Here is a 16772-nt window from a genome sequence, read left to right as displayed (position 1 = left end):
ATTTAATTTATTGCTACGAAAAATTTCCAGTATTTTTATATTTAATTTCTTTCTTTCTAAAGGAAATTCCATAAGAATAATTTAATTCGACAGAAAGATTTAGGTACATAGATCATTAGGAAAAATTGTATTTGATCAGCAAGTTATTTTTTCTTCACTAATTCACTACTGTTCTATAATCTAGCGGAAAGACAAGATTTCAATTGGACATCAAATTGGCGATTATCCTTTACTTATACAAATAACAAATAACTTGGAAATATAACAAATAACTATTGTTGAATTTCAAGGGTAGATCCAGTGGCTTGTGTCGATTCAGTTGCTGTATTGTTAGGCTATTGTCCAGAAGATTGACAGCTAGTACGTTTGGATGTGTCTGTCTAGTCTATTTTGGTATCGGCTACTGTTTCGTAATTGTTTTCTCTACTGTTTCCATTTGAAGATCCTCATGAATTCTCCTGTTCGTAATATAACATGGGGCACCAATGATCCTTCTTAGGCTCTTCGACTGGAATCTTTGTATGGTCGCAATATTAGATCTGCTGGTGACTCCTCATAGCTGTAATCCGTATGTCCAGGTTTTAAAATTACTTTATAGATCAGCAACTTGTTTTCTTTCGAAATTGGCGAGTCTTCTCGGAATAGAGTTTCCTGAACTTAATTTCGAGATCCGTAAGTTATCAGATAATTATTGTGACTAGCGATTTTTTTTATGCCATAAGGATTAAGACTTTCATCTAATTCAGCGGTCGGGGAACCGGGGTAAATTACCCAAAATGGGGTAGAAATGAATTTTTTTTTGGGTAATAGGGATTTTTTTTTAATTTCATCTTACCAAACTCAGAGAGCGGTTCTCTAACTATTTTGATGTACAAACTGTGAATTGGGTTGTAGATCCTTTTAAATGTGAAATTACTAACATACCAGAAGAACTTCCAGGTTTGGCAGAGGCAATTCTTGAACTTCGATCCAATACTGAATCACGTATTCAATTTGAGACCAAAGCAAATCTGTCGTCTTTTTGGTTGTCAAAGGCTGCAAAGGCTTTTAAAATTGCACATGAGGAGGCGGTAAAAAAATTGCTGCCATTTGCATCAACCTACCATTGTGAAGAAGGCTTTTCCACTCTAAAGAACATAAAAACGAAAAACAGAAATCGATTAAACGCCGAAGACTGTATTCAAATTGCTCTTACATCAAAAAGGCCCAATTTTGAAGTAATTATATCAAACATAAAACATCATTTTTCCAAAACCTGAAGGGGGAAAGTTTTCAATTAATTTTTGTTTGTTCCAATGTAAGAATTTTATTTCGCAAAAATATTTTGGGGTAATGGTTAAAAAAGTTCCCCGACCGCTGATCTAATTCAAATTGATTATCCTCTCAAAAGTTTTGTAGTGTTTCTTAAACGAGAGAGAGCCAAGATCGATTGTTGTTCAAATGGTCTGCAATTAGTTAATAGTGAGAGCTATTGTCGTCGCGTTTTCTCTGCACGTCGCAATTACAAATTAACTGGAGATGCGCGAATTAAATACCCTGTCTATCCTCTGTACCATTAAATCACTCCCTTGGCGTAGTAATTACTAAACACCAATTAATTACTACCAGAAATCCTAAACATGGGATACAGTACATAACAATTTTTATGTAATCTTAAGCTGTATACACACTATCCACAATTGCACAAATCTCAATTGTATTATATCCAGTATAGTGAGGACGCAACTTAGAATATGCACGAAAGTATTAAATATATTTTGTAACAGATTGTCAAATAATTGCGTTTCTCCACTTTTCGTTTTACATAACTAAATTAACGTCAAAGTGGAGGAGACAGAGATGAGTGGATATTCGAATTTGCATTTCAATTACGTTTATAATTGTAAATTAGATTACGTTCACTTTGATAGTGCACTTTTTCTTTACGATCAAAATTCGCGGTTTGTTAAATAAAAAATCCCTAAATTTATAAATGCAAAAGCTTGAAATTGTAAATTTTATAATAAAAAAAACTACAAGCTAAAAACACACACAGTGGAGTGGATTAAAAGCACGAAATCCGTTTATGCAAAAACACGAAACTTCACAACCGAATAAAATATGCGAAAAAATAAAAAAATTCTATATGAAAGGTTAAAAAAGATCAGAGTGTAATTTACTATGCACAAAGCTCGAGTGTCGCATTTCCTTGTCCCTTTTTCCTTCCTTTTAACTTTTTTTTTTGTAGTTCTGTGCGTTTCTTTTTCGCTCTTAGAACCTCTTCGGCGGAGTGGCTAAATCTAGTTTGCGTCTCTCGGTAGAAAAATCCATTCGAACGTAATTCACGTAACAAAGTTTGTAATCAATGCTTGGTATTTCCGATAAATAAATTAAAATGATGCACAGTGTATAACAAAATATGAAAAGTGGAAGCTTTCAGGATGAAATATGGGTTGCGCCTTTTATTTATTAACTCCTGAAACGAAACGCGTATATCGTGCAGTCTGTGTGTGTGTGTATTCAAAATATGTGTGAGTATGGAATGAGTTTACTACATTCCAACAGACAAATTATTTGTTGATGAAATAAAAAAAAATGAACATCCAACGTTGATTTAATTGACACATATCACGTGTGCAACATTAGAAGAAAAAAGCAACGTAACAGTTGGAAATATAAACGTAACTACGTAACTGTTGAAACCATAAATGTAACAGTTGGAAATATAAGCGTAACTACGGAACTATTTGAAATTTAAACGTAATTACGTAACAGTTGGAAATATAAACGTAACTACGTAACTGTTAGAAACATAAATGCAACAGTTGAAAATATAAACGTAACTACGTAACTGTTAGAAACATAAATATAACAGTAGGAAATATAAAAATAACAACGTAACTCTTAGAAACATAAATGTAACAGTTGGAAATATAAACGTAACTAGATAACTGTTGAAATGTAACAGTTGAAGATATAAACGTAACAACGTAATAGTTGAAAATTTGAACGTAATTACGTAACAGTTGGAAATATAAACGTAACTACGTAACTGTTAGAAACATAAATGTAACAGTTGAAAATATAAACGTAACTAGGTAACTTTTGTAATGTAACAGTTCAAAATATAAACGTAATAACGTAACAGTTCGAAATATAAACGTAACTAGGTAACTGTTGAAATGTAACAGTTGAAAATATAAACGTAACAACGTAATAGTTGGAAATATGAACGTAACTAGGTAACTTTTGAAATGTAACAGTTGAAAATATAAACGTAATAACGTAATAGTTGGAAATACAAACGTAACTACGTAACAGTTGGAAATATAAACGTAACAACGTAACAGTTGGATATATAAACGTAACAACGTAACCGTTGGAAATATAAACGTAACTAGGTAACTGTTTGAAATTTAAACGTAATTACGTAACTGTAGAAATTTTAAACGTAATTATGTAACAGTTGGAAATTTAAGTATAAGTGTTTGAAATATAAACGCAACTACGTAACTGTTGGAGATTGAAACTGAACTATGAAAATATAAGTGTATGTTTGAAAATAATAAGAAAAATTATTCAATGAATAATCTAAATTTATGTGATTTTTTTTACATAAACAGTTGCAAATATAAATTTCAATTTATAAAATAGAATTGAATAAAATAAAAATTATTTATTTGAAAATAAAAGATATGAATAACAAAAATGTATGGAAAGTTTAAAATAATAAAATGTAAGTACGTAGCAGTGGGAATTATAAATTTAAATATAAAAAAACTGTGTGATATATGTGAATTTATTGGAATAAACAACAATTTTGTACGTAATAATTTTAAACTTTATTTATACTGATTATAGATTGGAAATGTATTGCATAAAACATTGAATTTTATTAAATTCACTAACATAATTGAAATAAGTCAACATTTAAATACAGTAGTTACAAAAACAAAGTGATTTATAAATGAAACGATTTTAACACACACGTTAAACTTGCAGATGATGAAATAGAATTATTCTGTTAATTAATTAAAGTTGTGCGCGTAGTATATACGACCATTATTATATCTATTTTTTTTCTTTGTTCTTGTATAATAATTGTGTATGGAACAGACACTTCAATTATTAACAAAACGAGACGACATTTAAACCCACCCAGATTCTCCGAGTCTGCTGGCATCTGTCTCATATTTCTCTCTGTTAACCAATTACAAAACCGTACAACGGAGCTTTCAAAACGATGGCGATGGCTTTGTGTGCCAAAGGGCATACCCTTCATGCTCCTATATATATACATACAGTGTTTGTATACGCAATATATTGCAGATGACAGAGGAGGACCAGAGTCCGAGCATCCATGTACAACAACCGCACTACAGCCACGATAAATGTCATAGATTACATAAAACCACTGACATCATAAGCCAATATTATATTATATAGCTTGAATATATAGTTCACATACATAAAAAATAGTATATTAATTATTTTTTAATTGGAAATATATTTTTGAGAATAGTAAAACTGATTATGTATTATTATTATCAAAAAAATAAGTAAATGAAGTTAGAATGTTTCAATTTCAAAACTATTCACTTTTTTTTTAGTTTATGTAAGAAGATACTAACAGCAATTATAGATAACTATTGATTTTTTTACTTAAAACTAAATTAAGTCTCTTTTTATTCAATTTCTCTTTATATTTTATTATTATTTAAAATTTTTCAAATTTAAAACTATTTACTTTGTTTCTCTAGGATTTTGCATATAATCTAATTAATTATATTTGGAAAAAACAATTAATGATGCAATATTTTTTTTAGTATTTGTTAGAAGAGTTTCAAAAATCGTTCATCAAAGTAAATTATGTTTTGTAATTCATATTCTAGTTAAATCTGATGATTGTTCTTGGACATTTTTGAAGCTATTTCTCTTCAATTTTGATTTTTTGTTTGGAATCTATATACTTAGTATAGATTGAGCTAAGACAAACCAATTAGGTTATGATATGTTTACCATGAAGATTTGACCGATGAGATCTGCATCCATACATCCACCACCCCCAGCGTATTCCCACCACAATGGGATTAATCAGTGCAGACGCGATCTATATATATACATATATTCGGCCTCCTCCGCCAGTATTCTGGCCAGTGTGCTTGCCTTGTGTGTGCGTTGATTTAATTTATGGCATTCCAAATACGGTCAGCAAAACCGGTAAAGTAATTGCATTCAATTAGCACTGATATCGGCATTAGCCATATCCAGAGATCGCTAATTAATCAATAAATCTTATTGCTGGATCGAATCAATCTTGGCGCACTGCATTAATCACGGACATTGACAAACACGGATTGCCAATTTATATATATACACACACAATCCACAACAGAAAACAACAACAGTATCAGCTGCAGTAACCTCTTAATCCGTTTTAAATTGAGATCCGTTTCCATCGTCTGTTTACATCAAAGCTAGTTTCATCATAGTCATCAATTCAATGTATATTGGCAAGAAAGTAATTTCGTTTTATTAGTGTGAAATAAAACTCTTTCTTTGTATACAAAGAATTAACTTTAATCAACTATATAATCTCCATTTTGTTGGGTGACCTTCATGATTCCACACTCATAAAACATCTAGTTGTTACCAGTAAAAAACTGAACTAAATGCGATTTCAGGTCATAATAATTAGTGAAAGTTTTATCATTACAATTGTAATATTATGGCGAGGGATACGACATCACTTCCCAATCAATAATATTCCACGAGTTACCAAAGATGTGTGAGGATTTGGTGAAAGGATTTACCAATTATGGACAACTTTTCTTTGATTGATTCCTCCGGTTTCGTTAGTTGTTGATAATGAATATCTTCAGATCGTTTTATATCTTGGATGCAAACATCTTTGTAATCCCATCAAATTGATGATCTTTCTTGATGCAATTCAGGTTTGTGCTAGTTTGGATCATAATCATTTTAGATTGATCTTATTGTAGACGATCCAATTTTCATATTTAGCAAATATTGATTCGTTGTGTTACGTAAATCTTTTTCTAATCGTCTGAATATCTAGATTCCTAATGACTTGAAGACATTTCAGTGACTTTCAGTTGTTGTCTGTGGTATATTTAACCTCTATGCAATTATATGATGATATGATCATCCTTGATCACAATGTTGGTAATATTTGAGTGAAAAATCTCCAAAAAGGATTATTTCAAAACAATTCTAACACGTGCATTCTCTTAAGCAATAAACATCATAAACTTCAAATATCTCTTTTTTTGAACTTCAGCAGCTTTCTTGCCTTTACGGAAATATAAAAAGTACAAAATTTCGCGCAATTAACTTCTAAATGAAGCTGAAATCAAAGGAAATAACAAAAGAAAAACGTGGTTCATAAGAAACCTAACATTATCTGAAAACAAACCCAATAGATGTTTGATTTCAGAATGAATTTAAAATATGTCAGAATTGAAGTTTTTTTTGGATAAGTAAAAGACGTCTTTGTTGTTTCTGCAGCAGTAGCAATTACGGTTTAAAATGCGCTCCGGGTTTGGGTTTTTGGGACAGACACGTCGTGCGCGCACAGAAAAGGGAGTTTAATAGAAAATGTAATTGCGTTCGAGGAGTTCCCTTTGGAAAAGTTTCCAATCTCTGGCACAGCTTTAAACGTTTCCTATTTTGAAAGCTTACTCGAGATTTTTGGATGTGTGTGTGTGTGTATGTGTGAGAGAAAGAGCCGCAGCGGCGGAAATAGTAAGAAAGTTTGTAGTGAACGTTACAACGATGCAATAATATCAAGTGAGCATGAATATATAGCAAAATCCCGACATTTGCAGTCTCGACATACTGAAAATAACGACAACCATAATCCCGACACTGAAAATCCTGGAGTTTCGGTAGAGGTTTCTTTATACTTATGTATTTGTTTATCCAATAAGACCTTTAGACTTCGTGAATGTCACAATTATAATGATAATGGTTGAGCACAACAACCGCTCATTTTTAAATTCATTTGTTTTACATCTATATCAGTGGTTTCCAAACTTGATGTTACTACTCCTCGTGAAAAAACGCAACACAAACATTTCATTTTTTATAAATTCATTGTAACTATAGGTTAAATCCAGTGGTTTCCAAACTTGATGTTACTACGCCTCCCTCAAAAGTATGTAATCATTTGGCGCCTCCCCACCTCCCTCCATTTCATAAAAGGAAACACTGCTTCTTCGAACGTTCTAATTTCAATTCTTCAACTTTGAACGCGTATTACAGCAATATGGATAAGAGCACAGGAATGTATCTATACTTGCTGGATTCCCCAAACATTCAGTTTTCATATGCATATATTGGATTAATTCTATCTATTACAGTTTTTGAGTAAATCAATGAAATGTGCAAACACCGCTTTTTCGAACGTTTTAATTAAGAGCACAGGAATGTATCAATACTTTAGCAGATATTTGGAAAATTGCTCACTGCTACTAATATTCGCGCCTCCCCTTAGACTAGTCCACGCCTCCTCAGGGAGGCGCGCCTCACAGTTTGGAAAACGCTGGTCTATAGAATAAAATAATATTAATTTGAGTGAGGAAGAAAATAAATTACATCATGATCTGATAATTAGCTTAACGACAATTTGGGTGCGTAATGCAGGTTAATACAAGTGAGTAACCAGTTGATTCATTTTGTGTAAGCTTTATGGTATTTGTGTTTGGTTGTGATCCGAATGAACGACGAAGCTCTTTGGAAGCGAAAAATAGAAATTGGTTTTCACTCGAGTCGTGTTGAGCGGAAAGGGCGAAAATCTCGGTGTTTTCATTGCGCTTTAAACTAATCCCAAATGGTACGAAAGTCTTCGAAGAAAGAGCAGAGCGACGGAAAGGGTTTTGGGGACTCGAAAGTAATGGCAAGAGAAGAGTATGTTTGTGTGTGCAGAAGCCATTTATGGGCGCCGCGTCGTCCGAGTTTAAATCAAACATCAAAGCGCGCGTTGGTTGTTTCCTCTCTTTCATCAAACGGCCTGATATTTTAGAATGCAAAGGAGAACCATTTTCGGGGCTTCATAAATACGTGGGTCTGACGACGGCTCGAGATAAGGGTGTGACAAAAGTCGTGAGATATTAGGGAGGAGGATGATGAAGAGGTGGAGAGGAGTGTTGTGGCACAACGAACGAACGAACGAGCAGAAAGAACACAAACGGCCGCCGTCGCAAGTGTGCGTGGTGACGGTGGGGCGGCGAGACCAAGAGGGGGCGAGGAGGATGGGAACGAGTCTAGACTAGTTCTGCACCCCCCGCACCCCCACAAGAAAGTCAAAGCCTCTAATCTGAAAACGAGCAGCGAACTATGGACGGTCGTTGGGGAAAAAATAGAAGAAGAAAAAGAAGTTCAATAGATGAGAGGCGAATGTAAACACGTCCTTCACTAATTAACGAAACAACAGCAAAAATAAAAGGAAACTTTTCAGCGCGCCCGCCCGCCCGTCCGTACATCACGTTCCGAATTCGATTCGCAAACATTCCCTGCTGATTGCCTTCAAGGAAATCATCCCACAATTAACGCCAGCAAACATCGTACGACATCTTTTTTTTTAACATGGAGAACCCACCATTTCCATAGAAACCATGCAATTGCCAATAAACAGTTGAAAGTACCACAAAAAAACTTATCGTGTATCGAAAATCGAGTAACCGGATTTACTCGTTAAAATAAAACTGTAATTTAGCCAATGAAAATCCAGCGAAAGCGTATTTGTTTCATGTTTCAACTGTTGTTAACTGTTCATTAATTTGGCAATCTTCGTAATTGATTAGAATGTTTTGTTTATCTGAATCGGTTATCGCATTCTTACGACAGATGTCGCCGAGTGTAATTTAAAAGTAAGTTATTGCAATCTCATCAATTTGCAACTTTGCCTAATCTCTTGTTCATTTGCAACTATACAATTTTAAATTGAAATGCGTTAATCGTGATTTCTGTCGAAATATCAAGTATAAAATGTAATTAATTGTTTGGATTTATTAAATTTAAACAATAAGGAGATTTTTATAGTTATGACTTGTTTTGTCATTCTGTAATGCTAATCAATTAGTGTCTGATAGTAGAATTTTCAAATATCAGTCAATAAATCTATTTGTGTAATAATAATAAAATAAACGAAGTGTTACTAATAAATAGTCATTCTGCATTCTGCCGTTAAATGAATTATTAGTATTCAATCGCATTTAGTGCAATGATCATTTATTATCGCACAATCACGTTTATTTAGTTAATTTCGAACAATGAAACATGAAATTGTTCTTGTCACCGTTCAATTAATTATCGCGACGCTACAATTCGTGTAAATAAATTGACTGCAATCAATCAGAACATTGATCCAGGTTTGTTTTTGTTGCGTTCGTTCCAAAGGGGCGACAGACATTACTTAACGCTATTACATTATTAATAAGACGTCGATGGTTTATTCCGTTCGATTATTATGATTGATCCTTTCTCCGTTCCGGTAATATTTGGTGTTTTTTTTTTTGCTCTTGCTGCGACGTGAAAGTGAGTTTTATTAAATATTACTTTTCTTCAACGGAATATCTTGTAAATTCGTCGAGCAAAGACTTTCTCGATCCATCATAATCTCAACAAGCGTTTCTCAAGCTTTTTTGCCAGCAAATTTATCTGTAATTGTACTGCTACGCAATAATTTATAATATACAATTTTTGACGGTTTGACACAAGGTGACAGCTGTCATTTCCACTGAATATAAATTCGATTGAAATTACAAGATTCAATCGAAATTTTACTTTTCTAATAGATCTAATTAACAATTAGCATATTATCATCGTATTCTTGCTATTATAATTTGGATATAGTGAAGATTTAAAAGAAAATAACAATGGATGGAGTCTGATAGCAGATGTCGCCACCGGTTCCTGAGAAAGTTGTACACGTTTTTGGCATAAGCCGTGCATATTTAACCGCGCTCTATCCTTTATATTCCTATATTTTTGCACATTTTTTTTTGCGTTTTGGAAAAATGCCAACGCATCGATTCCGGCGATAATTAATGGATTCGATTCCGGCCGCACAACGAACACGCGCGCGTCCCGAGCGCAGAGGAAGTCCTCAGTTAATACACAAGTGCAATAAACTTGGTGAGTTAAATAACGCCGAGTATTTATATCACTTGACCCAATTACTCGATTCCTACATATATTGTTTTTTTCGTTCTTTCTTTGCTTTGTGTTCTTTACTTTAAGAATTCCCTTTTCCCTCACTATGAACTGATTTACATAATGGTTAAGTTTTCACTTAACATATGACATTAATTGACTTTTATTGACTATATATACTTTTTTACAACTCTATTTGACAGTTGTCTATGAAAAATTGTATTTAAATAAATAATTGAATGCATATGTTTTTGAACATATTTGAATGAGATTAAGATATTTAAGTATTATTATCGCTTGATTACAACCTTTCTGGAAGTTTCAAGTAAAGTCAATGATTCTGAAACGTGTTAACTGATATTGGACAGGGGGGAAAAAAAGAGCTGACTTCGCGCAGTCCGATTCTGATTGGTTAATAAAAGGGCAGAATGTGCGGGTGACGTATAGTCTCCAGAAACGTGGATATCCATCGCTTTCATCCCCATCGTTTCTTCCCCCAATTACGATTTCCACTTAACGACTGATTGCGTTTCCGGGATTCCAGAGGCCATAAATAAAATCAATTTCATCCACTCGCTCCCACTTCACTCTTTTTTTTTCCTTCCCTTCCATTTCTTTCTTTTTGTCCGTCTCTCCTTATATATAATGTTTTGTCGGCGGAAGGAAGAACACAGACATCGCATTAGACCGGAAACTTTTCCCTCAACTCGGATATATCGCCTCGCCATTTGGCATCCTACAATCTATGGTCCCACAATTCACTTACATGTTTATCGCCACTTCTCTGTACACAAGATTATCAACAGAAACAAATATACTACGGACGAGTCGCCATGGTAACTGGGCGGGGGGGTAGAAATACTAGGTTTCGTAATCAAGTTAACTTTTCCACTCGCGTAAAAGCTTTTGCGATCTGACCATAAAATCGTGTCACGTATATATTTAAAACAACGAAATTAAAAAAAATGACACATTAAATCGAAGTAAATACATAAAAATGTCAATTTGTTTCTTGAAATAGACATATCAAATTAAGACACAAATTGTATTTAAAAGTCAAAAATAAACGGAACTTCATAATTGAATTTTCTGCGTCGTTTGCTCTTGCTAGAGTTTTATAATTTTTGTTTTGCAATTTGTTTTTTTCACTTTTCATTTGACCTCTCAGAGGGGATACGTTTCTTCTCCTTCGGCGAAATTAAATGGTCGTATGTGAATATGCGGTTGTGTATGTGTGGGAGAGGGATGTTCAGAGAGAGACCCTCATCTCATCATCGTCAAAACCAAGTATATTTTTCCGTTCGCTTTGATGTGCACGAACGAGCGACTTTCCACAAAAGATCTTTTCCGACCGCTAAGGTAACAAGGGTAACTCGAAAAGAGAGAAAAACAAAGTATGTATATTCGAAGCGAAGAACAGTTGAAAAACGATGTGTTCGTCATCTTCTTTGTCGTCATCATCAACTAAGTAAAAGAGAATAACCGTACGCGAATAAAAGAAAGCTAATGTAAAAAAAATAAAACATGAACGCAATTAGATTATGAAGCATAAAAAAAAACTAAACGTAACGCATGTTAATTAACTGCAAAATACGCTTTTACCGGTTTTCTTTGCATTCCTTCAAATTAAGGAAAGCAATTTAGTTATTGTTAGCGTTTTACTTTGAATAAATTATTTCGTATTGTTTTAATTTATTTGTCGTAAATGGGAAATCCTTGATGAGGAGAATCATTATTGAACTGATTTTGGTAAATGAGAAATGGATTACTCGGAATCGTAGATAAGATTACGTATGCTGAATGATAATGATAGTGGTCTGCGTTTTAAACGGCGTTGCATATGGTTATGAAAACAACAACAAAAAAAAATCGACAAGGCTGGACGTCGTGGGTCTGCAGGCAAGAGCAGTAGTAGAAAGTCGTCCGATGATACTTGGTGGCCGAAGCGAAGCGATGATGAGTTGCGAAGAGGAATGAAGAAGAACGGTTGGTTCTCGCTGCTGGTTGTTGTTATTGTTGATGCTGTTGGTGAGGAGTTGGAATTCCGGAGAACTAGGTGAGAGCGGTGGCAGCAGCAGCAGCAGCACTCGTCGGAGCCGGAATCCTGGTGAATCAAGGGCACGAAGAAGAGGTGGGGGCGCGCGTTTTTTTTTTAAGTTGTAAGTGGAGGGGTCCGGTGACGGCGGAGAGGTGTGCAGCGCACGCGCGCGCTCTCCACTTCAGCGCCCGACGACGACGGTGCCGATGGTGGTGGGGGCGGCGGACACCTGTTTGTGTGTTTGACACTCGCGCTGTCAAACTGATAGTGCACTGTTTACGGTGATTAGTGATTAATGTTTTTGCACGTGCGTCGCAATCACCACTGATGCAACAACAAGAACGAAGTGGACGCCGCATCCGAAGCGAGAAGAGTCAACCTCTGCACCATCATCATCATCTTCGACGTCGTCGCCGCAGTTGCCGTTACCGCAGATCGATTGGAACGCGGTGCAACGGCAGACCACATTGTTGTTGCAGTTGTTACAATTCTTGTTGTTGTTGTTATTGTTGTTGTTAGCAAACTTGACGGGGCGCGCGCGGACGTGGTGCTTCGGTGATGACTGCACGCTCGTAGTCGAAGTGTCTGCTGCTCTGTTACCAGAGTTCAGTTCCCTTGGTGCGCGTTCGAAGAGGTGCGATCTCTTTCACTCTTCAGTTGTTGATCGGTTGACCGCAGATATATCAATATACCACCCATCATATATGTCAAAGTATATATATAAATATTTTGAATGTGCCTACTAATGTGTACAAATGTGATAAGGCGTGTAATTGACCCGCCTTTTGGATTACCACTAATAATAGAAATAATCGGAACCGGATTCTAGAGGATCTGGCGACATGAACGGAGGCTACTACGAGCGAAATCCGCTCCTCAAAGGCAACTTGTCCTGGTGAGCCCCACATTCACATTAACTTAAAAACAAACTACGAACCAATTAAATATCTTTGAGCCTTAACGATCATCGGAATATTCCTATAGAATCGATGATAATATATCGGCCCGTTATCTCTCCAACTGCAGTTGTTTTCATTTATCGTTCCGTAAAAAACGAGTTATGTCTTCTTCATAACATCATCATCATCGTGATCATCGTAATCGCGTCTTCTTAGTGGGGCCAATATGGCCGTATCCATGGAAACACTTTCACCCAACGTAACTTGATTTCTAATCTGCGACCTGGAGGTTGGCTTGCCATTCTCTTTTGCCCGTGTGTGTGTTTGTGTGTGTCTCTCCGTGACGTCAACTCGCGAATTTCAAGTCGAGAGTCGGGAAAAGGATAAACACACACACACACATCAACTATCTCTGTCTGCCACACATTAAATACATGCATATACATATTGGATAGACAGTGGAGAATCGCACGTAATATGAACGGGTGAAATCACGCAACAACCAGTCGCTGGAGGAGGAAGAGGAGGCGCGCGCGACTTCTCGATTATCCTTGATTTCTGCAAAAGCGGGGTTTTCCATACCTCTTTCAGATTTATTTTATTTGTTTTTTTTTTGTTATTAAATACACAATTCTCTTTTGTTTCTTTTCCGAAGACGCCGACGATCTCGATGATAATGTTAATAAAAATAAAGACTAGACTCGTCTTCCGCGACTTTCGTTTGTGCAAATGGGCTTCATTAAAGCAGCGAACTTTTATACTTTTATCAAGCAGACAACTCGTTTGCTCCAGCATCTTTATTTCCAGCTCGCGCGAAATATAAATAATGGCGCGCGTCCACTTTGCAAATGCACATTGAAATAAATTCATTTAACTCGCCAACAAAATCCAAAAATCAAAATAATAAATCTACACCATTCACAAGTCTAATCTTAGTTCGCACAACCTAAACAAACAAACAAACAAACAATCAATCAAAACAATTTCTTTAAATATTTCTTCCTGTCAATTATAACCTATGCCAACCTAAACAATCTTGACCTAACCTATCCTAACCCCAAGTCAACTGTAGCGAGATGAAAAAAACGTAAATAAATATCGGCGCATCGTTCAATAAATTTAAAAAAAAAACCGGTGACATGTCAAGGTTTTTATATATATTATTGAAAAATCGGTAGAAAGTTTCGCGGTTTCAAAATGAAAATGTTCGCTCAAAATGTCAAGTTTCTTGTCTTACCCGTATTCCTGGCAATCGTAAATTAGATGATACAATTAAGAAGAAAACAAAAAGAAATTAAATTAAGCTTTTCCATTTTATTAACATCATAATTTTTATTATCAACGTAATTAGATTAGTTAACTGTCACAATGATGGTCGTATTAGCATTTTAACTAGAATTGTTTTGCGATTTAAGCAATGCAATCTCAATAACGATAACATTATTATTATTATTACTTGGAAAAGTTTCATAATTATGCTCAAGGTCAACGCGGTCTTCGATAGTGTCTGTTTTCAATTTTATCTGGAGCAATTTGAACAGCTCGTCAAGGTCAAACGCGTGACCCCTCGAAAGGAGAAACACATGAGTCCGCGATAAAACGTTATTTTGACAGATGTCAAAAAATGTATCATCCTCTCGGTCCACGATTTATTGCATAATCTACTTTAATCGCGGTGCACAATCGTTTAGATTGCATTCATGAACACGAGTGTGACAAACGCGAATTGCTATGAAGGTTGAGACACGAACCGGAAATTAAGAATACCGAAGTGTCCGTATGTTTCAATTTAAAATGTCGAATCAAAAATTATCTCTTTTTGTTTTTGTTGACATTTGTAACATGTCAATTTGACAGTTATCAAATTGATAGGTTATGATACGTCATTCGAAACATCTGTCAATTGATTGTGAAAAGTGATTAAACGTATAATGGAAGATGGAAATGCGATTCGGACAAAACACATTTGTTGCGTTCGTGATTTTGTTTGTTTTCGATTTTCAATGACATCCGAGCGAGTCGTAATTTGTTTTGGCGTAGGAATTTTCGTTTCTCCTCTCTTTCTCTCTCCGTCTCTTTCTGTCCATTCCATCTTTCGCGTAGCTTTAGAATTGATCGGATTGAAATTGTTATTAACCATTCGTTCTCTGTAATCGGCGTGATGTAACATTAATATACATTTGTATTTATATCTGATGAAAAAATAAATAAATATAAAGAACAGAGTGAAACACTAGTAAATAAATAAATAAATAACCTCGTTCCAGTCTCGCACTGATCGCAGCACACATAATGCTGCGGTGACCTTAAGAACGAACGTTTGGTCGTCGCTATGCAGTTTGGCCTATTTTATGCGCCTCTCCAATTCGCTAATTAAGTCCCCCCGAAAAAAAATAGTAAATGAATAAATAACCGAATTAATGTTTGCCCGTTTTCAATTTGCATTTCGTAGAGAAAAACGGAAACAACTGAAAGGCGAACGCAACGTTTTTATTTTTTGTTGTCTTGTCTTGTTCGACTTTTAGCATTGCCACAAAGTATCGTTCGCCTGTTTTGTCGTAAATTTAACCTACTTTGCGCGATGAGAAAGTTAAATAAAAATGCGGATGAATCATATTATTCTCATTTACCTTTATTTCGAACGCAAGAAAATCGCAGTTTTGCTATTTTGAAGAAAAAAAGTGCTGTTTTGTTGATAATGGCGGAAATGCAAATGGATGCTACCAACGTTGAATCAAAACGATCCACGAATTTATTGCAACTCCTACTTTTCGCTGATCAATGATCGAATTTAGTATTGCCAAAATCATAATTTTAGTATATTTCTTTTTCACACTATGTTGTTTAATTTCTTGATGCTTTATATCAAATGTTTTACATAATATTACATTTATTACAATAATTGTGTTCATTATCAACGTAAATCATGTTTTATAACAGAAACATTTGACCCTGTTCTTTAGTAGTAAGAAAATCTGAAATTTATTTTTGTAGTCTTGTGTCTTGTTCCCATGTTCCATATGTTTCTAGATCATAAAAAAAAACATAGTAGTGTAACGCCACCTTTGATTGAGAACAATAAACATGATATAACCTACTTTAAGTGAACATTGGATGCGCTCGAACTGAGTATAATCAAACAAACAAACTCGATATTAATACACGTGACTGATTTTGTACAAATTAAGTTATACAATTTCGACTTGTCACAGATTCAAAATTGTATACTTTTACATTGCGTCTTACATATTATTGTTGTATACGCTCACTTTTAAGTCCGTTTGTATTCTAAGAAAATTTAAATTTAAAAAAAAATCACTTATCGGTGTTGTTGACGTAACTCGCCAAAGCGAGCGAACGCGAATTCGAAGCGCGGATGAGAGAAAAAGATAGGACTCGACGTTCTTTTAAAAATAAACTGATACAACGCTGCCCGAAATTATCGAATTTGCGTACACCAGAATTACTTAATGATATTGTTATTCAATCGGCGGTCGTCTGCACTTTCACAATTAATCAACATATCATTATTTCGCAACGTTCGCAAATTTTTTGTTTTTGTTTTTTTTTTGTTGTTTTTAATTTAAACTTTTCTCACTAACGAATTTGGGTTAACTGCTGCATATAAACGATTATATTGTATTTCAATTTGTTACGTCAATAGTTTGTTTAACACATTG

Source organism: Nicrophorus vespilloides, unplaced genomic scaffold (genome assembly GCF_001412225.1).
Source record: "Nicrophorus vespilloides isolate i.1.1-1 unplaced genomic scaffold, Nicve_v1.0, whole genome shotgun sequence".
In the NCBI taxonomy this organism is placed as follows: Eukaryota; Metazoa; Arthropoda; class Insecta; order Coleoptera; family Silphidae; genus Nicrophorus; species Nicrophorus vespilloides.
The sequence above is the reverse complement of the archived record's forward strand: the minus strand, read 5'-3'. Positions refer to the sequence as shown.